At 55.2% G+C, this 9,897-nt stretch overlaps 1 protein-coding gene across 7 annotated transcripts in view; it reads right to left on the bottom strand.

Annotated features, from left to right (window-relative positions):
* Positions 1-8,516, bottom strand: part of JUP (junction plakoglobin) — a 23,278-nt gene extending 14,762 nt beyond the window's left edge. Inside the window, exon 1 of one of the 7 annotated variants that reach the window (XM_019667047.1) lies at positions 8,325-8,516. The gene's annotated coding sequence lies outside the window, so the exon portion shown is untranslated. Of the gene's footprint in view, positions 1-2,124; positions 2,141-7,691; positions 7,827-8,259 lie in introns of those variants that run through there. The other 6 variants (XM_019667053.1, XM_019667054.1, XM_019667048.1 and 3 more) reach the window with 6 other exon arrangements.
* Positions 8,517-9,897: the final 1,381 nt, after the last annotated feature.

The following is a 9,897-nucleotide window of genomic DNA, read 5'->3' on the forward strand; positions in this document are numbered from 1 at the left end:
GAATGTGGGAGAGTGGGAGAAGCAAGTCTGTCACAGAGCCGCCCCCAGGGAGGAGCAAGCTCTGAAGAAGGGAGGTGGAACTGCATCAGGAAACACAGCTAGCTGCATTAACCCTCTAAATGCCACTTAGCCAGGCAGAGGACTGAGTCCACACCTGGAGTCAGCCTCCGTCAGATCCACTCAGGATGAGCTGGATATCTCCAGACCTGATCAGTAAAAGCACCCAAGCTTCAGAGCTGGGGAAAAGCCCCTCCCCAGCAGAGACTGCTACCTACCCCTGGTGCCTCCAGCCAGAAGCACACAGGCCTCACCCAGAACCACAGGGACCATCGCCCGTCCCATGTCCAAAGGGACCACCAAGGTCAAGGCTAACCACAAGAGGTGAATTTCTTCAGCAGGCCCCTCACCACCCCCACCAGCCCAGGCCTGGAGCCAAGAAAAGCTGAGGGCTGGACAGCTGCGGGGTGGGGTGGGGGGGTGGGAGGGTGAACAGAGGCCTCTTGGAGATGAGAGGACCCCTGGGGGAGGGGGCGCCCAGCTGCCTTTACTATCAAATGAATCTCATGCTCCCCTCAAAGCAACCCTGGCAAGCATTTTAGTGTTCCTAATTTCTAGGTGAGGAAACAGAGACTCTTCCAAACTGAGGAAGTGGGGGACCTCTGCTCAAATCCAGGTCTACCTCCCTGCAGACCAGCCTCCAACCACTAAAAAGGGCTGCTCCTCTGGTTCCTAACTGGGGACCCAGGGAAAGAGGGACCCCCTGAGGTCAAGGAGAGAGGGTCAGACATCCAGGTGCTGAGGAGAGTGAGAGGTGGGGGGCAGGTGGGGGCATGGGTGGAGCTGAGCCCCCTCACCAAGGGAAGACGTGGCAGTGAGGCCAAGCATGCTCACAGCTGGAGGCAGGGCACCAGCTGGGAGATCAGGAGTCCCAGGTTCTAGTCCCAGCTCCACCACAAACTCGCCGGGTATCCTTGGGTGATCAGTTCCCCTCTCTGTGCTTCATTCAACTACAGAAAGGGTGGCCCAGGTAATCTCAGAGGAATGCTGGTGTCTAAGATTCTGGGAATAAGGAACCAGGATTTTCTCGCCGGACAAGAGAAGGCTGAGGGTGGGCAGAACTGGAAAGCAGTTCGGAGAGGACACACACCAGAACTCGTCTTGAGGAAAGGATCATGGAGAGAGCTATTTCTGCAACAGGAAGGCTAGAAAGTAGTCAGACTTCAGGCAGCACTGTCAACTGGCCCCACCTATCTCCCCACCTACTCCCCAAGAGTACCAGAGAAATTCTCCCACAAGAAACAAAAATGCTGTTTTTGCAGTTCCCAAGGTGGAAGGGGCCGCACCCAGTTTGGTCTCGTCCCTCTCCACCCTGGACCTGGAGCAAGACCTGCCACAATGCCCCTGGACAGAGCCAGGGTGGAAGTGGGCGAGACGGACGTGGGCCCTGCCCATGTACCCTGGACAGAGACGGGCAGAGCCAGACACAGGGCGGTTTTCTGAGTTGAATGGGGGGCCTTTGTTTAGCAGCAGGCTCTATTCTTGGCAACACAGGAGGAAGAAGCCAGCTCAGCTCAGATAGGGTGGGAGACAGAACAAGGGACGGGAAGAGAAGACAGGGCTCAGGAGAGGGTCCCCCACCAGTGCACACTGCGGAGGAATCTGCGAGCCAGCAATGAGGCTGCTTTGGGCATACTCTGCCCTTCATTCCTTATCCACAGGGTCAACCCAGCGGGCTGGCACTGGGCACCCTAAACCCAAGACTGGAGCGCCAGAGTGTGGCCCAGCCCGGACATTAAAAATAACTCCCACCGGAGCTGCATCGGGCTCCTGGCCCTGCCAGTAGCCACCATCAAGTGATGGGGTGTGCTGGGCTGCAGGATGCCAAGTATCAATGAGACACCTGGAAACAAGGACAGAATGGGCCGCCCAAGAGGCATGCTGGAACCAAGCTCAGAAACACTGCATTGGAGGAGTAGAAGAGCAGGCTGGGCGGGCCCCTGGAGGCTCCTTGGGCCAGAGGCTAGTGCCCTGTGCAGACTCAGTCAGCTCCAATAGTGACAGGGAAGTGAGCTATGGACAGACAGCGCGAAAGCATGGGAGTCGGGGGAGGGGCTCCGGCCTCACCACTCACTGGCTGTGTGCCCCCAGGCAAGTCACTCCATTTCTTCAAGCCTCATACTCCTCTCATCTATAAAGTGGAGATGATTATGCCCCTCTTTTCTTCAGGCGGTTGTGCAGATTGAACACAACCCTGACTGTAGAAGCCCTCTATGGACAGGAAAGGCCCCAGTAAGCATCCTTCTAATATTAAGGAAGTAAAGAAATGACAGAGGAGGAGGCCAGCAGATGGGCCTGACAAGGTGACCAGCAGCCAGCCTACTTTTTGGGACCTAGGACCCAGGACAGGACCCAGGCTACCTTTCCCTGAGCCCCTGGATAAGGGTGAGGAGGGGCACTGCCTCCCAGGCCTAAGCCAGAGTCCCCGGGGTAGGGTGGGACATGGCTGGCGGAAGAGGTGTTCCATTCAGGTTCTGGGAGGGGAGGCCAGGTCGTGACACTGTGCTGCCCCCTCCTCCGTCACATGTGCTGCCTTCTGCAGCCAGGAAGTCAGGCCAGTCAGGCATGGACATTCCCCACATAGCAGCCCCAGGGGAGAGGCTGGACTCAGCAGGGTCACCAGCCCCCACCCTTCCCCATTCTGTCTCTGGGTCCAAATGAGATTTGGCCAGCAGTACCAATGGAAACAGACTCTAGAAAAGTACAGAGACAGACATGACTGCTTCCGTTGAGATCCCTGACGCCCCATCAGGTTGGGGCTTCCCAACTAGGCCTCTCCCCTCAGCCTGGCAGTTCCAAGAGGAAACCCCCAGGTGACCAGAGGCTCCTTGGTAGAGGTTGTAGTCTCCTCCATCAGATTGGTCATTCCAAGTGGGCAGAGATTAAGCAGGTGTTAGGTATGGCCAGGGCCCTGGGGACAGGAGACAGAAGCCCATCCTGAGCTTCTGGAGGAAAATCCTCACTTCCGGTCTGGAGGACACCCAAGCAGTGGCCCAAGGACTGGCTGGGAATGGGGGAAGCTTGGGTCAGGCTGCCCAGCTGCTGTTTGTTTTCTTCCTTCTGGGCTCTTTCCCAAAGCAAACAAAGCAGGGTGGGAAAATGAAGGGGACTTGGAGGAGAGGGAAATGCAGGGCCAGGTGGCTTGACCCCAGGAACCTCTGGGCTCCCCCAGAGGGCTCCAGCTGGAACTCCGTTGCCTGCTGGTGACCCTGTGTGGGCAAAATCCCAAACCAGCAGATGACCCCAAACCAGGACTCCTGAGAATGGAAAAACACTTCACCCAGCCTTAGGAAACCAGAAAAGGGCTAACATGTTGATGACGTAATACGCAGTGGGCCCACTGCTCCCCCCGCTCCCAACGTGGCTTGGGCAGCTGCTACCTCAGCTGGTATCCACTCCTCAGGGGTGAATCCCCAAGGTTTCAGGGGTTTCATGCTGCAGGGATGGCTGCCTAGCTCTCTCCTGGAAGAGCAGGGAAGTCCCGACTGTTCCCTGTTCAGCATTTGCTGGAGAAAAAGAATTTGGATAAAGCTTTGGCTAACATTTGGTATTGTACACAGATTATGACGTCACCAAATCGAGGCTAAGAAACAAGAAGGTGCTAAGACAAGGGAAGGTCAAGAAATATGGTAGTTGCCTCGCTGGTATAGAAATATGTGTGACTTTTTTCATGGGTGACTTTTTTTTCTTCCCTAGTAAACTTTTCTAAACTTCCCAAGTGTTTTTTACAATAATCAGATATTACTGTTTCAATCCAGAGGGAGGGAAGTCCAACCTCCTCCTCACCCCCAAAACAAGCAGCATTTTGAATGCCCAGACAAGGTCCCAACTCTCCCCACAGGCTGCCGCTCCTCAGAGATAAGAATCCACAAGACTCCACTGTCTCCACAGTGAGGAAAGAAAGCAGACCTGTTAACTCACACTTTGCAGGTCACAGAAAGGAGGGCCCCCAAAGGCTGAGGTGCCAGGAGGCTGAGCAAAGGAAAGTGGTCAGCGAGGTTTTTCTTCAGGCCCCACCAAGGAAGTTGCTGGAAACTGGGGCAGTCCATGCCCCCCAGACCTCCACCACATTCAACCATGTCCCAGGAAAGAGGCCTCATGGTGTCATTTGCAGGGATGCAAACCCAATGACCCGCTCCAGCCACACTGCTTTCTGTTCACTTGAGTGACTGGGCCAGCTGGTGGCTCATGGATACCTGCCCCTCTCATGGCCAGGTCACTCTTCTCCCAAAAGACACATGACTGAGTGTTTCCCCAGGGACTGCAACATACTTCAGACTTACCCCAAAGGGTAGTGACTGCTGGGCAGGATGCCCTCCCCTAGCTCTGGGGCAGGGCCCTGCTACGTTCTCTTCAGAGAAGAGTCAACTCTAAGCTTCCATCTCTTCCTCTTATTCTTCAACTTGCGATCTCATCTCATCTCTAAGAAGTCCTTCTTCTTGTCTAGCCTCCATTCCTTCCATAAGATCATCCATCCCAATAGCTCTTGTGTCCTCAGGGGTGACAGAAAACAGCAAGCCCCTCGCCTTCTTTATAGCTAACAGCGGGGAGCTGAGTTCATTCTCTTTCCCTTCTCTGTCATGTCAAGTCTCTTCAGCCCTCTCTTCTCCGGTACCAAAAATCCCCATGTTTGGGGTCCTCTCCTGCCTTCAAGGGGTCCGGGAGCCCAATGCTGGCAGGCTCAGATAGAGGGCCCATTTCCCAGGCCCATTCTGGTATCAGGTGCTCAGCTGGCAGAGGTGCCAGAGCCAGGCAGGTCTGAGAGGGCAGTGACACCAGCTGCTCCTTCAAGGACCAAGGCTCTGGCTGACCCCACGCCCATGACCAGAAAGGCCCTCCCAGAAGCACAAAACCCTTACTGCCAGCTCCCCAGTCTCCCAAACAGAAGACAGCCAGCTCCCCGCCCAAGAGCAGTCTGGCAGCACTGGCAGGTACAATCCAGGAGGACATCAGCCCAGCCCTTAATCTGACTCCTATTTCTCTCCACTGTCCAGGGAGCAGGCCCCCCTTTATCTTGGCAGAGGCCCAGCCCCCAGCAGAGCAGGCAACTCCCACTTCCTATACAGGGACAAGCCCAGAACAACCCATGGTTGACTCAAGCCCTCCAGGAGGCAGCAGCAGCTTTGACCTCTGCCCTCTCCTCTCCCCCCCACCCCCACTCCTCCACCATCCGCTCCAGTCCCTAGCTTTGGGGAGGGAGAGCCCCTTCCAGCAGGAGCTAAAAACCAAACCACAGGGGAGGGTTTCAGAGGACTGGAGGTTAGGACATGAGTCACCCCCACCTGACAAACCTGCCCCCACCTTCGCCACCCACACATACCTTCTGGGGCCCTTCTGAATTCTCTTCTCCCCAAACTCCAGAGCAGAAGAAGCTCTCAAAAAGGAATGGCAGAAAAACTCTTCCCAGAGCCACAGTGGGGTGATGATACAGCAGGTTGGGCTCTGCGCTTGGAGACAGAACACCCAAACGCCAGACCCTGCTTGGGTCTCGCTGTGCAAACTTGGGCAAGTTACTTAATCTTCCCCGAGTTTCCATTTCCTCATCTGTAGAATGGGGTGATGATAGCTGCCTCTAGGGACAGCCATAAGGATTTAGTGAGGACAGTTAATGAAAGTGCTTGGTTATCTGTAGAGCCCTCCCTTGCTTAAGTTACCATTTATCAAGTACTTATTGGGTAGATAGGTATTATTCCCATTTTGCCAAGGAGGTTACTGAGGCTCAGAGAGGTGAAGTGACTTGATCAAGGCGCCATAGGTAACGGGTGACAGTGCTGGGATTCAAACCCAGCTCAGTCCAAGCCCAAATCCCCGTGCTCAGAACTGCCACACTACAACAGCTCTTGAAATCAATAGCCCTTCTGTTGATGAGTCTACTGTCCTTTCTGATTCTAAGATGGCCCCCTCCTGGATCTCTCCCAGGCCAGCGAGTGACCTCCTCATTGGTATCTCCCCCCATGGGCTTCCAGGAGGCAGGCAGGCAGGCAGCAGTCCCAGCCCTGACTGCCTTCATTCCTCCAGGGTACACGCTCAGAGCCTCAGCCCTGGCAGTCCAAACAGAGGTTCTGAAGGGAATGCGGTGGAACTGGAGGGTGGTGATGGGACAGGTGGAAAGAACTATTGCCCAAGCTGAGGCTTGATCTAGCAAAAAATGATTAATTGTATCCTACCTTCCCCCCTACCCTCCATCTAGTAAGTAGCCAGTTTTCACCAGGCACCTCCTAGAAATCCTTCTTCACTGTTATCTTTTCATCACAACCACAAACCAGATTAACTAAACGAATCATTTAATCAATGTAATTAAGATGCCTTCCCCTCCTCCACTTTGGCGATGAGAAGAGGGAAAACAGGTTATTTTTGCCCTAACTCCATGCCTTTATGGCTCCCCAGAGGTACATGCACCCCCAACTGGAGCAGAAGAGGGATGGGGAAGGAGCCCGATCCCTGGGGGTGGGGGGCACCCCATGGGGGTCTGACCCCCATCCCGACTCTCCCATCTAAAAACACAACCCAGGTGGTAGGGTCTTGCCAAGTGAGTCAGGGCAAGCAGCCCTGATCCCCGCAATCTCCCCTTCACCCCGGGGCTGAGGGAGAACCTGGCTCCACATCCCCTTCTGTTCCCCAAGGAGGCTGGGCTCCAAGTCCCTGCAAAAAAGACCACACTTCAGGTATTTAAAAAACAGTGCTGAAAGCCTGGCGGAGATCACCACCTCTGGCCAGAGAAAGGCCTCTCAGAAAATGGGGCAGGGGGCACTAATTCAGCTCTGCCTGAAACCGTCCCCCCAAAAGCCTTCCTTGTGTCCCGCTTTCCTCATCGAACTCTCAAAATGGGGCGAGTGGGGAAAGGACAGCAAAAGCCTCCAGAAGAATGCATCTTCAAAATCCAGAAATCAAGTGGAAATCAAGCCCCACTGCTCCCCGCTTTTCGGCCTCAATTACCCAGCCAGTTAAATAACGTTGGGGACGGGGTAGAAGAAAAAGAAAGAAAGAAAGAAAAGACCAGAACAATCGCTTCCCCCACCCTCGTCATTAGGCCAGGCCCTGCCCCACCCCCATTCCTGGGGAAGGGGCAGAGCTTGGGAGAGTCACAAGCGCAGGCCTCAAGCGAGGGGGTGTGGTGGTCCCCGGAGGCAGGAAGAGAAGGAAGAAGCTGCTTCCCCTTTGGCCCACCCCCCTCATCCCGGCCCCCACCTTAAGCCGAGGGGCCCAGCAAACAGGATGGAGGTGGGGGCAGGGAGGATAGGGTCAGAGCGCAAGCACTGGCCCTGGTTCAGCTTGGCCCACTGGGGGAGGGGGGCTTTGCCCCAAGAAGGACCCCGTCAACCTGGGGTAAGCCCTGGGCAAGGAGGCAGGAAAACCCCCAGAGAAAGCTGCCCTGAATACCTCCTCTAGTAAAGTTTGTTTGGGGTGATTTTTTTCCCTCGACAATAAGAGGTTAGAGAAGAAGGTAGTCCTGTTCCCATATCAACACTGGAAGCCGGGCCAGTGAATTCTCCACCCTGCACGACCCCTTGGCCCAGACCCTAGTCCGGGCCATGGGTGAGGAGCGCGGAACCAGCTGGGCGCGGGGCCGGCCCTGCACAGTACCACTGTCATCCCATCCCACCTCCGCGGGTGAGCCCTAGCCTGGCACCCACCAGAGCAGAGGGAGGCGCCGCAGGTACAGTACCGACGAGGCTCCGGGAGCTGGAGAACAGGGCCTCTGGACTCCGTGTGCTCACCTGCTCAGCAGGTGGGGCCCGCGTCGCTGGGAAAATGTGCGCTCGGCCCCCACAGTTGGGCAAGCCGGGCGCAGACAATAGGGCCCCACCCAGGCCTGGGGGAGTAGAGAGGGAGGGAAAGCGAGGATGACGCGTGAGGTGGGGTGAGGGTGGCCCCAAAGAGACCAGCGGCAGCAAGTTTCCCAAACAGTAAATTCCTAACTAGAGTGAGCACTGGGATGAAGACGGAGCAGGTCAAAGTCTCCCCGCGAGAGAATCAGGCAAGAGTCAGAGACACGGCGTCGGGCGAGCTCCGTGGGCCCCGGGGGAGGCGTGACCCCGGAGGCACCTGCCCTGACCCCTCCCCGCCCTGCTCAGATCCCCAGGACACCCAGCCCCAAGTGCGCTCCGCCGGAGCCTCGCGCCCCCTCAGTTGCCGCGCCCAGGACCCGAGCGCGCCCCCTGCCGCCGGTGCAGGGTGGCGCTCCCTGGCTATCTCCTTCACCTGCCCTGAGACCGCGAGGATCGGCCTCTCAGCCGCTCACCGCCTTTCCCTCGCTCCAGCGATACCTGCCGCGATCGTCCGCACCTGAGTGTGGAGCCTGGCCGAACTGGGTAGGGGTCGGGCCGGGATGGGAGCCGGCGCGGGCAGCGAACTGAGCTCGGCGCTCTCGGGCGGCGGCTGCTCCGGACTCTGGCCAAGACAGCAACTCAGTAACTGAACAAAAGGCGAAGGGACCTGACAGCCAAGCCACGCCTCTCGCCCCCTCGAAGCTCCGCCCTTGAGGGAGACGCCCACCCGCTGAAGCGGACTCACTGGCTGCCTCGTCTGACTATCCCATCGAGGGGCGGAGCCTCGTCTCCAGTCCTCTTCCATCGCCGCCTCTGTTTATCCGCTAGCCATTGGCCCCAGGGACTGCCAGTCGGCTCTGAGGACGGCCTCCAACTTGAGGTTCCATCCTAACTCTGCACCTATTGGCAAATATAAGGTTACTTTCTCCTGATTGGGCAAGGAGCTGTCAGTAAGACTAAGGAAAGAACCAATGGAAGGGGTGGAGTGTGTCTTGCTCCACCCTACCTCTGAGCAGGTGAGACTCTTCTCTCCCCTTTCCCCCTACCTGCCCAACAGGTGAGTCAGAGGGCGCCATGGGAAAGGACAGATTCCTTCACTGGCCAGCCAACTCAGCGTCAGGCATGACGCTTCTTTGGGCTTATTCACCCTTGCCACAAAGTCGTAATAATGTATTTGTATAGCATTTTATAGACTTTTTGCTGATTTGGTTTTTTTTCCCCAAAGATGGAGTGAGTGCTCATGAGATTTAGAATTAGAAGGCCAGGGTTTGGGTCCTGCCACTTAGTAGTTGTCTGTAAAACTGGGTGCATTAGCTATATCTCTTTAACCTGGGTGCATGTGGGGATGAAATGAAGTCAGGTTTGTGAAATCACTTGGACAACTGCTAAATGCTAGAATTTAAATAAATGATATGGGTTTTTTTAATTCTCATGACGATTCTGAAAAATTGTTAGGACCACAAAATGACCCTCATTTCAAAGATGAGAAAACCGAAGTTCAAAGAGGCCACAAAGCTAGAAAGTGGCACATCGTAAACTAGAACCCCTTTCTTCTCATTTCAAGGTCCACTAAACCACATGTTCTCTGGTGGAATAACAGCCTAGATATAAAATGTCAAAGCAGTGGGGAGGGGCTGGGAAAACGGCAAAAACAAATATTCTGGGTAGAGACAGAAGAGCAATGATTTGGGATAAAGAGAAAGTATTGGTGGGTTTGTAAAAAATATCAGGCAACAGATCTAAAGGAAATCAACACTGGCATAAAAGAAATGGAATAGCAGGCCCCTCGTTACGGGAAGAGTCTGGGTTAGTTACCAGAAAGAACTTCCCAATAGGTTAAGAAGACAAAAGTCTTCCCTTTGTGTGGTTGATGGAATGAAGGCCTGCTGTTGGCTGTACAGCATGCCAAGGGTCCTACATTCATTCATCAACACTTAAGTATTGAGCACAAACTGTATGCTAGGCACTGGGTTAGTTAGACCTTGGTGACACAAAATAAAAATTATCCCAACCCTCAAAGGGCTAAGTATAAACAGGTCACCTTAGCTACTCTGGGGGTGGAGGGTGGGGG

Source organism: Hipposideros armiger, unplaced genomic scaffold, assembly GCF_001890085.2.
Source record: "Hipposideros armiger isolate ML-2016 unplaced genomic scaffold, ASM189008v1 scaffold_482, whole genome shotgun sequence".
NCBI lineage: Eukaryota > Metazoa > Chordata > Mammalia > Chiroptera > Hipposideridae > Hipposideros > Hipposideros armiger.